Here is an 18,661-nt window from a genome sequence, read left to right as displayed (position 1 = left end):
TGGTGTGCACAGGAGCCACCTTTGCTAATACACACCTTCTGGATCTTCGCTATTGAGGGTTTAAAGAGTGTGACTGAAAATGTGCCCTGAAATACTGGCTGTGTTTCTTGACTTCCAAAAAAGGCCACAATCGTCATGTAGAGATAAGAGTCTGAGGGAGCACTTTGCTAGGGCCATGGTATCCAGAAATGGCTGCCTGAAGGCAAGCTTCTCAGAGTATGCTTAGGTGTCTTTAAAAGGGTCTTTTTAAAAACAAATGTAGAATATCTAACTCGATGTTTTCACAAGCCAGGCATCAGAATGAAAAATAAGTGTTGAAATGACACCATGGTGTGTAAAGCTCTCTTACAGGCTGAGGTGAAAAAATAAATTGAGGTTAACAAGAGAAGTCGGGAAAGTGGGGAGGCAGGAAATTAAGCCTTACTGTTCTCAGCACTTATTCAGAGAAAAAATTAATAACATTTTGTTTTGTAGCAAGCATTTTTCACAATGGTTCCTAGCAAATATCAGCCACATCTATATTGCTTTATCAGAAAGCTGGCAAGCGACAACACAAAGAGCACAGATGGGAATGCGGAGATGGAAAAATAAGCAAAAGGTATTCTGGCTTGTATCTTATGTATAAGGTACTACCCTGGTATCTAATTATAGGCTGTGCAGGAAGTAACAGCTATAGTTAAGGTTTCTTGACATTATCTGCATGTCTTCTCTTGCTTTCAGTGTCAACAGATTGTTTAAGCTGCTGTTTTCCATGGTGAGTATCTGCCTCTGGCTAAATATATCCCAGACAGAATCAGCCCAACAATTTCAACTGTTTTGTAGGAAAAGAGTAGGGGAGACAATCCTGAAACTTTACTTTACCCATCCTAATGAAACATTTGCAGAATTTTTTTTTTCAATCTACATTTAAAGATATGCTTCTGTAAAGCTTTGTATTATTGTTGACACCCAGTTACTGAAACGGTCCTAGTTTTGACCACAGTTCACTACTAAAAGAGAGCTCACAGCATACCCATGGTCCAGACACACGAACCCTGAAAGTGTCGAGGTGAGACCCATATTAGTGCCTGTCAAGAAGCCAAGGACAAAGCCATAGGCTCCCACACCATAGCCTGGCTTCCTCCTGTCTGCAGTTTGGACACAGTCACTGGGCTCAGCTCTCACTCAGGCACCACCCAGGATCTCCATCCTCCTCCTGATCTGACTGCACTGTGATCCTGCACTTGCTGACCAAAATGGCTTTCATTGCAGTGCTCCTTACAGCTCTACTACGGGGTCTAGTCTGACTTGAAGCACGCCAAAGTGTAGCTGAGGTATTAGTCTGATAGCTTATTGATTTTAGAAGGTTCCTTGACAAAAACCTGACTAACCTGAGAGATTTCTTCTAGTGCAGTATCTGCAGAGGATGCTGGAAAGAAAATAAAAAGTTATATTTATAGTTATGGGTGAGTAAATTCCAATTACTTTTATATTCCTTAAATAAATGTCTTTAGCGAGACAGTATAAAGAGTAAAGGAGCTGCTTTCTTCTTTGTATGGAGAGTGAGGGCCAGAGTAACTGTGCTGGTAGCTAACTATACAAAATATTAGTGCCACAAAAGGGTAAACCACTGATAAGGGAAAAGTGACAGAGAACACTCAGAGACATATGCAAAACCAGCTCAGCCCTGCACTGGGAGGCCACATGAGACAAACACCTACAAGAAAACTCTTAACCTTTTTTCAGGCTCAAGCATTACAAAAGAAGCTGGACATCATTGTCCGCGGATGATACGAAAACACCACAAGTAAACAAATAGTGTAAAAATTTTGTTTCCAGTATTGTGCAGGGTTATGCAATTATAGGTCAATATGTTTTCTTCTGCTATAAAGGCAAATGCAATATGAACTAACGAGACTGTTGTGTGGAGTGCTCTGGATGGCGGAAAAAAATGTTAGTGATAAAAGGGAGGGAAATAACTGCAATTTTTAAAGCATTTTTTTCCTGGTAAAATTTAGGACAAGGTCCATTTTATCTTGGAGGGACAACAGCCTGATGGACCTGTTTTTCATCTTATGATAGCCAGAGCCCCCAAAAAGTGAATGAGCCACATCTTTCCTCCAGATAATTTCCAGCCTCCCCCTCTCTACAAGGCTCGCAGGTGGCATTGAAAAAACCCATCAGAAGGCACCCCTCGGTATCCCCCTGGGATACCCCTTGGAAACGACTGGAGGAGATGCCAAGATACGCTTTGGCCATGACCTTTGTCTAACTGAGCACAAATGGCTCATTCCTGAGCAGCTATTCGATCCTCACAAAACTGGCTGTGGTGACATGGCAATGGGCATTTTCTGACCAAAGCGCCTTAGACTTCAGCCAGCACCACCTGGTACCCACCGAGTCCTGCTACCGAGTCCAGTGAGTCGAAAAGGTGGCATCATCCTGGCTTGTCTGTGGGGAACTGAGGCAGAAGCAATTTCTAATTAAAAAGATATGTGTGTTTTGGTGTTGCGTTTTCATCTCTGAGGATGTGATGTTCAGGTTTCAGTTTGTTTTGGGGTATTTTTTTTCTGCCTACAGAACTTAAGGCTGCATTGCAGAGGTTCAAAGCACAGATATCAGTGTCTGGCACATGTAGAAAAAAGATTAACTGTTTTTGCCCAGTTTCACCAGGAAAGCAGGTTTCTGACAGGATAAAATTTTATCCGGGCTCTCTTGTAATCCAGGAGGATTTAATAATCCCTCTTTACCTTTAATCCTTTTTTTCCCAGAGGGCCCATTTTTTTCTGGCCAGGGCTGAATTATCTTAATATATACATTCAAAGCAATTTTGGATTACCCATCGCCCAGTGCTGGGCACAGAGAGACATTTCCACCTGTCATGGTTCATCTGGGAGTACCCAGAATAAAGTCCACTGTAGCCATCTACTTGCAGGGCTCCTACTCCTCTCTTTCTGGTTTTACAGTGATGGAATTCTGCTGACAACACAAGTTTGCTTCAGATTTCCAGCATAAGTGGGGAGACCCAGCCAGGTCTGAGAGCCCCAGCCCATGTAACAGTGATGTGACATGGGGTGAGTTTTCTGGCTTTCTCCTGCTGCCCCATGAGGCAGGAACAAGCCCCTTCAGTAACCTCTCTGCAGATGCTGTGGCTTCCCCCCACTGCTCTGCCACACTGCAGAACCTCCCCAGCTACAGAGGTGACTGACTGGCTTTTTCTAATCAGTGCTTCTTACCAAACTGACTACCACAATCCTGCCTTTCCCAGGACCCACCAACCTTCTCTAGCCAGCAGCCTAGTTTGCCTCATTACATCCAAACAGATTGACCCAAAACGTCTTTGTTTCTCTCCACTGCTTGCCCTGCCTCTTAAGAATAATAACACAGTTTATCTGATAATGGCTACAACAAAAAGCTTGCTGGAATTACTGTATATGTGTACTGGACCAAATGCAGCCCTGGCAAACTTGTATTAAAGTCAATGTGGTTGTGCTTAAGGGTGCACTGGTTCCCTTTCCTTCATTGCTCTGCCAGCAACCATTATGTGATAAGCTTCAGTACATGGAAGGTGAAACAAAAGGGTATCAGGGAAAAAACAAAGTGGTTTCATCATCTGAGGAACAGGTTATTGTTTGGGAACACAAAGACCCACGTACATCTAAATATTTTACTTCAGTGAATAGCCCTGTTTGACCTGTGAGCTTTCTTTGTTTTTCAGGAGAAAAAAACAAAACAAACAAAAAAAGCAAAATACAAGAAAAATAGTTGATGAAACCTTGTTCCATCACTTTGCACTGAGGTCCTTTGTGTTGTTTGCCTTTTATTAATGCTAAAAGATATTCCATCTGTGTCATAACCAGCCCACAGAGAAGTCACCAGTTAATAATGTCACCACTACTATTATAGCTCTTTCATACTTTTTTTTTTTTATAACAGTGAAGTTAAAAAGCCATCCCTGCTTTAGAGACTACCCACAACTTCATATTCTCCTTGGCTGATACATTAGCAGCTACAGCCCAACCACAAATCTGTTTTCAGTTAGGGTTTAATAACACGCCTTGAAATACTCTATTTCTAAAAGCTGAGAGTTTCCTACCCATTTAAAAAGCCTAGCGATTTCATGGGTAAGTGCTACCTCCTGTGTCATGAGCGCTTACTTGATTAGCCATCTTGCTTAGAGTGGGTGAGAAGTAGTTCAGACTGCAAATTTCTTGAAGGATATAAAACTGTTTGGGACTTGTAGTAGTTTTATGCAATAAGGTAAATGATTACAGGCCTGTGACAAAGGAATTAACCTCATCCATGTCCAAATTCTAAGGTACTGATTCCTTTGTTTTTGAAGCACACACCAAGAGAACAAGCCCTCAAAGTTGTTCCCACAATGGAATTTTCTGCACTTAAAAACCAGTTGCTGCCCAGCATCACTGATGGGCATTGCCAGCTGTGCCTCCATTGTAACACCTGGGTGATCAATCAGCTGACTCACACTGGTGGGTGTGGTGGATGTCTCTAAAAGTCCAGGAGGGAGCCATTGCACCTGTTTGGTTTGAGGTTATGTTGGTTTAGCAAAAGTCTTGAAAGAGCTCACAGTGTTGTGAGCTATTATGAGGCTTTTCGGGGAGGGCTGACTTGGTGCTCAGAGAGGTGGATGTATGGCAAAAGCTAAGCCAATGCTTACTGATGGGTTTTGACCTAAGGGAAGTTTCCAGGGAAGCTGCCTTGCTGGGTGTCTTCTTGGAGATGGGTGACCTTAAAGGATGGATATGCTGATGTGCTGCTGGGAGGCAAGAAAGGGTGAAAACTTACACTGCCATATAACTGCAGTAAGTGCTGTGCGTGGACTGCTAGCCAAAAGCTTGTGAAGGTAGCTCACTACTCTTTTCCTGAACATCAAAAAATCCCATATTCACCATGGGACAAGATTTTATGTGTGTTATGATGGAGTAACTAAAGCTCATTAAGTTCACAGAATACTTATCTCCAAGTAACTTGTTTAAGTACATGTATCTAAAGACAGACTGTAAATGCTAAGTCCTAGGCAAGTTTATATTGGCGTCGGCTGCTTTGGCAGATGCCAAAGAAGGGTAGGGAAAAAATAATTTAAGTAGCTGTCAAAAAGGAAAACTGAGGGAAGGATAGGCTTTAAAAAACTCTAGGAGTTTTATTGTCCTTATACTGAATTTTGCATTGATAGATATGTTATCAGAAAGGAGTTGCTCCCTTTGCCAAAGCTACCTGTTTTTCAGGGTCAGGCTTTGGTATAAGGACTCAATTTTTTTGCAAGCTCTTGTCTTGACAAGGGAGATCTTGCTTCTGGGAACACCCATCTGTAGCTCTGGAAACGTAAATGTCCTGGGGCAGGATCCCCAGGTAACAGCCCTGTGCTGTGCTCCCCCCAGTTGGTGGTGTGCACTGACACCCTGTTCAGTCTTTTTATGCAGCTTAATTTAGTCTAGAGGCTGTCCAAGGCTCCAGCGATAAATTGCTTGTCATACCTGTTTTTGCAGGGCTGTCCTGCTTACTCTGTTATGTTTCCTTCCCTGTCTGGAAGGGTGTAAAGGATGCACACTTAGAATATAGCACAAACTCTCTGTGAATCTCAGAAACTGTAACTGAATGAAGAAGTGGATTTTCTAGGCACCACTAGATGGTGCCTCCTGATCGCTATCGCTGGGAAACTAGCGAAGCTCATCGAGGGAAACAAACAGCAGGGAAGACGAGGGGGGATGATGGATTGTGCAGCTGATTGTGGGAGGGAAGGGCTCAGACCCCACCTGGGGATGCGTAGGTGGAGATGCGTGGCAGCTGTGTACGTGGGTGGGCAGAGCTGTCCCTCAGAAATGCAAGTGGAAGTTGGTTTGTTTTCTTCTTTAAAAGACACTGAACTATGGAAAAGTTAACCTCTGTGTTATGTGAGCTTCTTCCCCCACCCTGCCCCCGGTAAGAAAAGATGCTTTGAAGGGAAGAGGTAACTTTTGATTCTCTGTAAACTCTGGTTTCTTTCCTTTCAGCATAGAAGGGAATTCAGTAGCTTATACTTGCAATAAGTCTGTGCAGTTAGATTAATTGCAGGTGGAGAAATAAGTGGTTCCTGGATCCTGTGGCCTGTTAGTGATCTGAAGGACTTACATTATTTGATTTAATAAGCCAAGTGTGGAGGAAAAATATCTGAAGGGGATGGGGTTCAGATATGTTTGAAGTAGCAATATTAGCTAAAATAAAGCAAGCAAAATATTAGGGGTATCCCCCTCATCAAAAACAAAGTTTACTTTTGAGCACCTTAAACATAATCATAAATATTTTTAGGTTTTAAAATAATATTTTTTCCTTCATGCATAAGCTTCATGTCTGTCATATTTTCAGTTTTTCTTTAAAAAAGTGTAAGGCCTAGAATCTTTATTTGCTAAAACAAATAATAAAAGTTAGGTTAGAATGGCCCAGGTGCCTGTCATAATTCTGGCCTTTTGGCTGCATTAGACTATGCAGAGAGGATACTGTTAAAGGCAATGACATTGAATGATGCAGACCCAAGAGATTAATTCACACTTGGATTTACCAGAAGGGCCCCAATAAGCTCACTTTTCTACTCTCACCATCCCCTGGTCCTCTGCAGCACTGCCAGCTCACGTTGTCTTCAGTAGCAGAGGAACCCAGGAGGTGGATGAGGGCACTGGAGGGAAAGATCTGCGTTGTCCCCTGCTTCACTGTTCACATCGGGTCCGTGTCTGCTGTGGGCTCTCTAGGAGAGGGTTCTTCTGAAATGCTCAGGGCCAGATTCTGGCTTGTGTAAGTCTGGGGTTACCTACATCAATGAGTTTATTCAAGGATTATGAGAGAAATCAGACTGGCTTCTGTCACTTGTCTGAATGACAAGTACATCTGCAGAACAGATAAATATTTGACTGTGTTCTCACTGCACCAAGGTTCAGCTCTGTTCTTGATCTTGACTTATTTTTTTCTCCATTTTTTTCCTATTACTCCGGTGCTTACTCTTCTGTTATTGTAATCGTACTGCTAAAATAAGCATGCTTTCTGCTAGGGGATCAAAGCCTCTGTTCCAAGACACGTCATTTCTCTGCCACTGTGTTTCAGTGCTGTGGTTTATGCCAAGGCTGGTGGGGAGGAGAAGCTAGATCTAGAAGCCCTTGAGGGAAGGGTGTGCACTTTGCTGTGGTATGAATGCAAAGACAGGATGTTGCTATTTTTAGCTGGGTTCCTCTTGGTAATAAAACATTTTCCATAAACTATCTTTCATAAACGCCAGGTGGATCTTTGAAATCCCATCCAGAATACTATGATTCCAATAAAAAGCACAGCAGAAAGATAAAAAAACTGTGTAGCACACTGGGAACATAGGATGTGAAAATATGTAAACCTCTGAAAATTAATTGGTTTGGGTAGTAAAAGGCAACCCTGTGATTAACAAGTCAGTAAAATGATAACCTGTAAAATAGTGGTTATGCTGTCACCTCTTATTAAATCCCTGAGTACTTTTATTTTATCAATCTATGGTGCTTACATTTCAAAAAGGATAATTGGTGGTGGGAGAAGTCTGGAAAGGATTTGAAAATGTTTATGAAGCTGAATGAGGGAAATGTATGTAGCAAAAAAATTATGCTTAGTTTGCTTATAGGAAAGATAATTGTGATTCATGTGCTGTAGGAGTCTACAAAGTGCTGAATATACAGCTAGATGGCTCTCTAACCTAAGAGAAAATTCTGATACACAGCGGTTGGCACCTAAAGTGAGACAAAGACTGACTAAAACTTGAGTTCCAGCTCCCAACAGTGAGGATAATTTGTTAATGGGATGACTAATTGCAGGGAGGACACGAGGACTATGTGACTTAAATCTTGATTAAAAGCTTGGCTCATATTCTCAAAATACTTTGTATCCCAAAGATGGCTTCTGGGCTCAATGCAGAAATTTCAACGGAGATTTTAGATCTGTTCTGTGGAGGGTGGACTTTGGTCCCTGACATAAAGCAATTATAGAAGAAATATTTCTGAGTTGGTAAGAAGTACAAGTGTGTGGACCACTTAGTAGGAATAAGGGATTTTGTTATGTAACACAAGGGGAGGCTGAGATCGGACAAATGAGCTTCGCACGGTGACACCAGTCACTAGAAACCACGTGCACATGGGTATTTGTCAGAGGCAAGTAGTGCAGAGGAGGCAGCGCAAGGCTTCTGCCATGCATTGCTGATTTTACACTAGCATACTCTTACTGCAAGAGGTCAGCCTAAGATCCCCAATGTGGATTACAGGGCCACGCTATCTCTGGCTCTGGTCTTTCATGAAAAGCACTAAAAGGAGCTGCTGCCATCTATGTTTTTAACTTATAGCTTGGTACTATTCTCTCCCCAGTGCTGTGACAAGTATTATCTTGTGTCCCCACTGGTTTGGATACCTGTCTATGGTGGGACACTTACCTTTCTCCATATACCTCGAGGGCTGTGTTGATGCTTTCCCCTATAAGACTGTAGTCAGTGGTATGTTTTCTTCCAATTTTCCTTCCTTTTTGGAGTTCAAAACTCCTTGCTTGCCTCAGGTGCATATTTGTAGCTAAGTTTGCACACCTGTGAGTATAAATATTGTGGCATAGCCCAGAAAGGCTGTCTTGGCTTGCAAATAATGTTTGGATTTACTGATAAGGCTTTATTGTACAGCTGCTTCCCTCAGACTAGAAAAGGAGGCAGAATTTCTCATGCAGAGCTGTTGTGATGACTGGGAAAATCAGCTGGAGAGAAAGGTAACCATCTCAGTCTGTGCCACTTGGAGGGACATCTTCTGAAAAACTGACTTCTCAGCTGTGCTGGTAGCACTTTGGAGCAGCTCTTCTCTTCCTGAGGAGCAGGGCCCTCTCTGGCTTGAAGAAATCTACTGTGTCTCTCCAGCCCATGATGTGTTACACTTTCTGTGGCTAAAATGGAAAACTTTTGTAGGGAAATTTTGGGTCTATGAATGCATCCACATAGGATGTTATTCTGAAGAACACCAGGTTCAGAGAAGAATGGAAGGGCTGACTTTGAAAGGTGCAGGTCCTACTTTGAGTTAACTTGTGGTTGCATGGTGCTTCCACCGAACAGGGCCCTATAATTTTTGGAGGAGAGCACTGCTCTGTGGTCATAAGCAAGAGACAATGCTAAAGCATACTCCCAGACTACTTTAAAATTCGTTCACAAAACAGCCTCTGAGATATCTCATTTGCAGGTGTACTACCTTGATTGCCCTCTGTGTGATTTGCAGAAACCCAAGCAGTTCCTCCAGCTGTTGATGGCCAAAGGAGCACAGCTGTTAGTGTTCCTTGAGAGACATAGTGAAGAGGTGCAGCTGTCTGCTGAAGTTGCGCTGAAAACTATCTGGGGGTCTTTGGAGAAACTGAGATTCCTTGGCCCTTCAGCTAAGCAGAAGTGAGCACAAAAGACCTGTTGTGATGCAGTAACCACTGTTAAATGGATTTTCTCAGTACTGCCATGTTCTGCAGGAAAACAGATACAATGACCAGACACCTGAGACGGAAACTTCACTGCTTCGTCCTGCCAATGGTTGAAAATTTACTTCAGTGAAGTTTCTAAGCCTCTGTAGCTTCCATAGATGATGAAAGGCTTATCTATTCACTCAAGGAACACTCAATGGATTTTCATATTTAAATCTCGCACACACATACACTCTCTTGAGTTTATGAACAAGCCCAGCTCCTGAACCCTTTGTAGGATTCATCCATCTGCAAAAACATCTCATTGAAGAAACTCTGTTCACTCCATGTTATGAATAATGCAGAACTGCTCTGTTGAAGTTGGCTTCATTGTCAGTTTAAGCTGAACATGAATAATTGAACATATTTTCTTTTCAGGGACAAGAACAGCTGCCATCTAAGCTGTTTAACCCCATTTGCCTTCTCACGTTTCTCCTTAAACTTGCTAAAGCCCTTGTGCTGTATAGGAATGCATCAAATTCATTTGGTTTTTTTTCACTTGTTTGAGGTTGTGTCACAAATAATGTGTTATGCTCATTAAGCAGGCCTAAATGAAGGCTAGTTACCATTATTTTGTGTACAGCATCTGTCTCCAGCTTTAACTCTTTGGTTGCTGTTTCCCTGCAGGACTCTACTGGGACTTCAACTGCAGGGTGCTGGGCAGCTAGTAAGTGCCTTCACAAAGCTAAACCTTCAACAGTGAGGAATATCATTTAGACATGTCAAGAGATTAAATATTTAAGCAGTTAGTGTGGAAACTATAGAATTAATAGCCTGTCAGTTAAGCCTTCAAAACTATAACTGACTTCCCCATGGAGCCTGGCCACTGTTAGTCCCATTAGGTGAGGGAAGGAAACTTGTGATGTCTATTTCCCATGTACATTTTTTAAATGGAACATCTCTCTGAAATCAAGGGAGCTGGCCTGCAAAACAGAACTTGTCTGTTCATTGAGAAATTCAGCATTTGTACTTACCTGTTCTTAAACAAAATTGTTTATGCAGGGAGAGCATGTGTAGCAGATATTCTAATTAGATGTGAGGTCTATGATGGGGAAACCTGAAGGGAGGAGGGATTTTTTTTTTTCTGAAAGCTGGTATGGGAGTGTTAGGAAATCATGAAAAGGACCTGTAAAATGTTCATTCAAAGAACAGTACAAGAGTATTTCAAGTGACTATATCATAAAACTTCACTCCTTCAAAATGCTCTCATTTGTAATGGCCCAATTATATTCCTTTTGATATAGTCATTTTATCTATATATTTGCCAATGTTACATATTACAAGTGTCCATAATCTTGGGAATGTAGTACACATTATAATGAGCACATCTTAAGATGTGTTTTTATTTCCTAGCGTTTTCCATAGAAATCGTTTTCCTTCTTGGTTAGTAAGTCCTTCTTTTCATGCTCTTTCTGAAGCACAACTTTCCCCTTTTTTAACAAACCAGCACTGACGTTTTCTACTTCCAACACATTTCGCTCCATGGCAGAGGCTTTGTGCAGTGAGAAATGAACTACATTATTAGTGAGTGGGTAAGTAAATTCATAAAGCAAGTACAATTTGAATAATGAAAGTTGTGCTTAGTGATGGAGCTGTTATGCGTGTTATACCTGCTGACTGAATTACACTGTTTTTCACATACTTAAAGCAATGGAATTTGATTAGCAAGTAGCTATTACAGATACTCAAGTTGTCTCTGAAAATAGCTTTGTTGAAGGGAGCAAGAGAAGCTGGGTGTGGGAGGGTCTTCATCCTTCCAGAAACATACAAAACATTATTTCTAAAAGTATTTTAGATACCATGATGAAATTGTATGGATTCTGTGGAACTGCTGGCTTATATCATGGTGGGGGTAGACTGTTCTGTGATGTTATGGGAAGCAGAAAAATGGAGTTTTAAGCAACTGGCTGTAGGGTGGCTGTTGGAGGAAGACTCACAACCTGCATGTCCTAGTATCTCATGGTACTCTTCAGAATTGCAGAGTCTTTTGCCAAAACTTCCTTTCTCTGCAGCTATAAAGTTGGCTTTTACCTTCCAACTTCTAGATTGGATGTGTCTTTGTGGTGTCATGGCTTTGACCATGTGAAATTAGTAGTACAACGTGATTTCTGCTTTTAAAAAAAATCTGAACTGCTGAACAAATGTGCTTCAGGATAAGAACTAGCAGACAGGAGCAGGCAACCTGGGATCATCTGAGACCCAGTCACTATTACTGCACCAAAATAGCTGGGGATAGAACCTTCTGCATTTGATGACCTGCATTTTGCTGGTGGCCAGGCCATGGTGTGTGGGGGGTACTGATGAGTTACCTGGACTTTACTGAAGGTGGCTACAAAGATGCAGGAGAGACCCTGTATATTATGTTCGCTTTATGCAGAACCAGGCTCTGGTGAGAGGGGCCAAGCTCAGAGGCTCCAAAGGACTGTGGCTCCTACCAGTAACATTTTTGAAAAGAATCTGAAAAAGGCTCATTCTTCTAGCCCTCCTGCCACAGAAATATTCCCCCCCCCCCCCCATTTAGGGACCATTGAAACAACCTTGAAATCTGATTGACCTATTAATTAAAGATGCTGGTTTAAAGCTTTTTTAAAAAACTCACCTGCCCAAAGCCTTTTCTGTGCAGAAAGCCTTATCCTGACTTAGCAATTTCAGCCAGCTTCAAAAGCAGCACATTTACTGAAAGCAGTAAACTAGCTGAGCAAAAGACACTTAGGAAGTTAGTGAGAGAAATAAACCTTAAACATGAGCACTTGTTTACTACTTAGAGGTTAGGACCAAAACTTGAAGAGACCAGGGTAATCTGCCTCTTCATCAGTGTGTCAGTGAGGTGGAGAGGTAAGTGTAATTCAGCTGGGCATGTTGCAGGTCCAAAGGTGATTTGCAGCCCACACGGGCTGAGCTGTCTCTCTAACTCTTGTTGAAAGATCCCTCTCTTTTTCTTTTTTTCCCCTAAAATGGTAGTAGGCAACACAGAAACGTGATTTTTTTGGCCTTCAGAAAGTGCTCAAGTTGTTACTTTTTAGTCAATAAGTTGGTGGGAAGTGAATGAAGCAGCAGAAGTCATCTCAAAATGTAAAAAGATGGATTCTCAAAGCACAAAAGATGCAGTGATTGCTGCGAGGCAGGGTATGAGGAAAGTTCTTCCCATGGCCGTTTCTTTGATTGGCTTTTAATATGAGGTTATGCTGCTTTGACATGTCATGTCTGTTTCTACTCTTCAGCTTTGGTTTGTGTTTAACAGACTGAATTCAGTTTAGCTAGAGGAAGGCCACCAGGAAGGCATTGCTGTCGCTGCAGGTTGGATAGCGTTGGCTACCTTTCACAGTTCAGTGCCCTTTTCCAGTAGAGGGTAAAATCCCAGAAAGTCTGATCTGATAAAAGAATCAGAGGTAATAGTTGGGCTGTCACATTCTTCAGCAAGAGAAATTCTTGAGTTTTTAAGATTGGACTAGATGATCCCTGAGGTCCCTTCCAACCTGTGATTCTGTGGTCTTTCAGAAAAAGTAGTAATAAAAACGCCATGTTCGTTTTGCACAGCCTGCAAAATGGTTTCGTGTTTGCATGTCTGTCCTTGCCCATACAGTAGATCTGGAGACGTGACAAGTGTTAATGTGTGATAGCTAGAATTTCTACAAGATATTGCAACTTGAAAGGATCAATCTCCAGTGATATTTTGAAGGTGTTTCAGTCCTCTCTAATCTTTCTAATTGGATGAGATCAATGTTTCACAGCAAGAAAACTTCAGTGTTTCTACAGCAAGCCTTGTTTCTTTCCTTTTGCATCCTTCTAGGTCGAGCTGTGCTCTAGCAGGGAGGCAGCAGTGTGCAGTGAAACATGCTAATGTTATGCTTGTTTGTCAAGTGAAATCTTCTGTTTGCAGCTGAGCTTATTCCTTCATAAGAACATCCTATTAAGGCTCATGAATGTAGTAACAGAGTATATATACATACAGTGTGTATATATATACAGGCCTCTCAAATGCATAAGGTGAACTCTGACAAGTAATGCAGAAAGCAAACTGGGCACTAACATGGGATATGGCATGAACAGGCTTTCTATTTTCAGAGCTGCCTTTTAAAGCTCTGTATGGTATACTTGGAAGGGGACACAAAGTGAACAGCAGGGCCTCAAGATCTGCTGCACTGAGAGCTGCAGTGGACTACATGGTATCAGCTGCAGAGCTCCCACATACTGACCTGACACTGCCTTCCATGGCAGGCTCAATTTCAGGACTGGATGATGCTGCTAATCAGCCCTTCCACCTTGGTACTCCTTGGACCACCACTTGAAGTGTTGACACTTGTCCAGGAAGAGTTTGATAAGAGTTCAGCTTAAACTCCTAAGGCCAGACAGAATCCTTGCATTGCTTAGTCTGAAATCCTATTTCCTACAGGCTGTCCAGCTTTACCACTCTAAGCTCAGAGTACCCACTGAACAATCATGGTAACTACCGAAACTAGTTTTTTATTAGCTACTTTGAGCTACTCGGCTCCATAAACAATAGGTTTTACTCCTAGATCTGAGGACAGGGTTCCCAGGGAACTGCTTTGTCTTATCCTTACTCTCCGTAGCTGTTCCCCAAGGCTGATTTCCTTTATCTGGAAGGGTCGGCCTGCAAAGATGAGCATCTTAGAGGGCCATGCCTCCAATGTTTCTTTTTTTTTTCCCCCCTTCCACCCTCCTCTGCAAATTGGTGAACAAAGTCTGTAGATGTGTTTAAATACGTGCATGAGCACTCTGTGGCAAGGCAGAGGCTTTGCTAATGAAGTCTTTCACAAAGACCCAAGTCTGAGTCAGAGTTCACGTGTACCCAATTTTTCCTGAAGTTGAGGGAAGTCATCAACTTCAGCAGAAGCAAACCAGGCTGCTGAAACCAAAATATAACATGTCATCTGTTTCTTATTCATAAGGGTGGGGGGAGGCAGAGAAATTTGGTACTGAAGTTATTTTTCACCTGACTGTGTGGCTCATAATGACAGCTATCTCTAACAGCAGCAAATGTCTGTCTTCATGGCACGCACCAGCTCCTTCTTCATGGCAGCAGCAAGCTCTGACTGTTGTGGTGTCGGTAGGAAGGAAGCAGGTCTGTGAAGTCTGCTCAGCGCTAATATAATGAGGTGCAGCTCTGTAATGCAGTACAGGCCTTCAATCATAGTGAAAGGCAAGGAATTCCCTGCAGGCAAGCTGAAAGTTTGGCTTTGACAACGGCTTACTTCCAGCTAGGAGATTAATTTTCTCTGATGGATTCCATGGAGACAAATGAACCAAAATGAGTAAACATATATTGCATGTTTGGCAACACATTTATCAATAGTTGTGATTTCCATTGCAAGTGCAATGAGAGAAAGACTAGAATCTCTTCCATCCTGCTTCCCCTTTCCTGTCTGACATTACTCAGTGGTGCCAAAGTATCATGTCCAAGGTGGGGACAGGCTTTATTAAAAGTTTGTAAAGCTCAAAGCAGAGGAGGTGCAGGCTTAAAGCAGAGGAGGTACCTGGCACTGATATGGTCTGTAGCTCCCTATAAAAAGGGAGTTACTAATCAACATTTTCTGGAGGAGTTTGTTTCAGGGAAAGGTATAACACATTATTCTGAGTTGTAAAAATGGCACTAGAGAAAGTTAACCACAGTCTTAAAACCTTCTACTGCCCTCAAAAATTTTCTACTTTGTTTCATTTAAGCAAATTTTTCACTCACATTAAATAATCTGGGTATAGTTCAAACCTAGCTGTTGTATCTCAAACCAAGTTAAACTGATCTGGATGATCTCACTGATCTGTAGCTTCAGTCACTCATTTGAAGATCCCTTTGGTTCAATATTTCTTAGTCCTTGCTTTAGATTTTTACATTTTGATTAATATATCACTTCACAGAGAACATGCTTTAGGTGATATTTCCTCACCTATCTATGGGAGTTGAGTATGTGGATCTCAGTCTGGACACTTTTGCACATCCCTTTTAAGATGAGAAAGTAATTAAAATTCCTCATAGCAATTGAATTAGACTAGGATCCAGTCTTCCAGTCAAATTGGTACCCTATCCATGTCCACAGAATGCACTAATGCAATATTTTCCTTAGTTTCTTCCTCATTAATAACAATATCAAACATATGCTGAAACATTTCTGCCCTGTACCACATTTCAGAAGAATAACAGAAGTTTAGAAACTATTAAGTGAAAATACAGAAAATATTCCAGCCATTACCCTTTGGGGATAACTGTCTAGTCCGTGGAATTGATTTTTCTACTTAAAATTGAAATGTAGCCAACTTCCTTCAGGCTCTTTGCAATTTAAATTTATATATATATATATGTGTGTGTGTGTGTACGCCCCCACATGAGCTCTATTTTTCTGTCTTTTGGGCAGCTTACTATTGACATTTCTGCAAAGATAATATTAGTCTTTCTACATATAACTCTGAAATGGAACACTAACGCATTCTGCTGTGATGGCAGCTTTGTTTCCCCTCTCAGTGAAGGTAAAAATGCATTTGCCTGAATTCAAAATTCAATGTGTATTTTATTAGATCTCCTTCTAACACAAAATTCCTCAAGGTTTTGTATTCAACTGCTGTTTATCTTCTGTAAAAGTCTTGCAAATAAACAGATATGGGAATTTTTTTTAACTCCCCCGATTGTGGTATAACACTGTTGGCAAGTGCTGCTCTAAGACTAGACAACAAAACCCAGTCTGAGCCTTCCTAAAGACACGCATGTTGGCAGCATGAACTGATTTCCTAAACAATGTAATGTCTTCACTGGTGGTGGTCCCTGCAGTCAATATAGCTCTTCTCAAGTGTGGTGAAGTCCTCCTGGAGAATACCCAGACTAGCTGTGCTGATGAAACTAAAACCTAAACTCTAGGTATTGGCTAAGCTGTTGGTATTTGTTGACAGGTAGGTTAAACTGCCATGGGACCAAAGGCATTTGTCAGATCTCTGATCCCATTTGCTTAATTACATTATTTGATCATATTGCTTTGGAGGTTAATAGAAAGGTATGTAGTTTGAAAGCAGTTCTTCAGAAAAGTTACATCTTTTATAAGTATTTTGGACTGAAGTTCTCTACTTCAGTGGATGCCTGCACTTTTGTTGAAGTTCTTACTTATTCTAGCTTATTGTGATACGTTGCAATATGTAATGAGGAGGCTGCTCTTGTGCCTAGACTGGTGTGATCAGTTCAGTGGGCACCCTCAATGAATATGTCTTTCTATCTTAATATGTATCTTCATTATTCTGTTCAAGAGCTTAAAACATGTATAGTTTAATTTCAGACTGCACATCACGTGTTCTATGCCATTTCTGAACTACATGAGCTGGTACTTGTGCTGCTGGAAAGTTAATTGCTTCTCTCTAGTGAATAAGCTGAGGTTTATAAATAATGGACAGACTGACAAAACAACTGGGGCTTTGGTTTCCTTGAAGCATGCAATCCCAAAACAACAGAGGTTGAGACACCTAGGAATTTTTAGAGCATTTCAGTGTATTCTTTACCTGTTTCACTGAGAATTCATTGAGTCTTAAGCCTTTTTATGACTTGGATATCTCACATCCACTGAGTTTCATATTAGTTCTTTTCCTTTTTTAAAAATTCGCATGCTGTCACCACATACTGTTATGCTGTACTATCACTAGTTACAGAAGTAGTAACTCTATGACTACATGTAACTTAATTTTAATCTTTTTTTCTACTTCTATATTTTTTCATATTGCTTATCCTTGTGTGGACTTGAAATGTTGGGAATGGAACACAGCTGTGGCGGTTAAGAAGTATTCCTCGCCTCACTGCCTCTACATTGCAGCTACTGCAGGGTCTTACTAAACCTGTCAGTGACACAGGTAATTTGGACATTATGTTAATATTTCATCCCCTTTTTCTCTCTGTACTTATTCCCTAACTTCCGTATTGCTAGTATCAAAACTCTAGGACTTCTTGGAGTCTTCCTGACCAAGAAAGCCTCATGCTTGGGAGGAGCACGCACTCAGTTCATGCATGTCCTCACAGGCGGGAAGGCGGCTGCTCGCCGAGGACCATGGACTCACCTTGTTCCCCTGTCCAAGGTGCTGAGTCAGAAGCTGCTTTATGGGTCATTACCTGAAATGGAGCCAAATCCTCATTCAGTTTCCTTCGGTTCTGGGCGTCCTCTGCCCTAACCTTTCTTAACATTACTCATTGATAGTTAAGCTGTTGAGAGAATGATATCAGAGGTCTCGGAAAACTGCAGCTTTCTTTAGCATGAGCTTCCGTCAAGGCTGGAACACCTGAATTTTGAGGTTCAGTGTCACCAGCTGCAGGTAACTGCACCTAATGAGGTTCTAAACCTATTTCCAAATAGTTTGCTCATTGCTAGGGTGAGCAAGCAGGTGGAGAGGCCTTTTAAAATAACTACATTTTTATGGTCTTTGGCATGGATGAAGCCCTGCCCTGTGAAATAATCAGTATATATGTTTCAAAGCTGGTTATAAAAATGGAGTAGAGGATTTCAGAGAGAACTTCAATAAAAATAACAACTCCTTTTAATGCTTTTTTGCTTGGCATTTCATCATACCCAAAACCCTTGTCTGTTGAAAACTTTAAAGGAAAAACAGTTATTCAAAATCAAATCGATCCAAAATAAAATTTTGCCTTTTTTAATGGAAATATTTTTCTTCAGGGCTTCTGAATTTATCTGAAAACCAGAGGTGTCTTATGGGAGTGGCAAAAGAGGTGTTTCATGACAGTGTATCTCTCCAGTGATTGTGTGTCTTGGTCAAATTTATCCAATGAGGCATACTAAAGAAGTCCTACCCTAAGGAGGTGTTGAAGTTGCTCCTTTTGACAGGGGATATATCAGGGCTAGATGCTGAATCAGTTATCCTGGATTTCTTTATTGGCCGTCCAGTCTATACAGTTGGCAGGACTCTCTGCAGAGGTTGTGCAAAACTCTTTAAAGTAACATCCATGAGTTTATTCTGATCCAAGAGAAGAAAGTACAATATATGTCATATTAAAACTGACTTAATGAAAACTTTGTAGATTTATCACCACTTTTGTTCTCAGCCTACAGAATGTCAGGCATTTAGCATCAGTCAAAAGGAATTTGCGTATAATATATTTATATGTTTTAATGGCAAATTAAGGAACATAGCCAAACTGTGCTTTTCCTCTTCCCTGAATATTGTGGATAGAGGGGGTGGAAACAATATCCTTCATTCTTTCAGCCAA

At 41.4% G+C, this 18,661-nt stretch overlaps 1 long non-coding RNA gene across 1 annotated transcript; it reads left to right on the top strand.

Annotated features, from left to right (window-relative positions):
• Positions 1–10,918: 10,918 nt before the first annotated feature.
• On the top strand, positions 10,919–17,986 carry LOC142054005 (uncharacterized). The gene is made up of 3 exons (XR_012659470.1): positions 10,919–10,988; positions 17,211–17,295; positions 17,384–17,986. It is a non-coding gene; the product is annotated as an uncharacterized LOC142054005 (long non-coding RNA).
• The last annotated feature ends 675 nt before the right edge of the window (positions 17,987–18,661 follow it).

This window comes from Phalacrocorax aristotelis, chromosome 1, assembly GCF_949628215.1.
Source record: "Phalacrocorax aristotelis chromosome 1, bGulAri2.1, whole genome shotgun sequence".
Lineage (NCBI taxonomy): Eukaryota > Metazoa > Chordata > Aves > Suliformes > Phalacrocoracidae > Phalacrocorax > Phalacrocorax aristotelis.
This window is presented reverse-complemented; position numbering and strand designations above follow the sequence as displayed.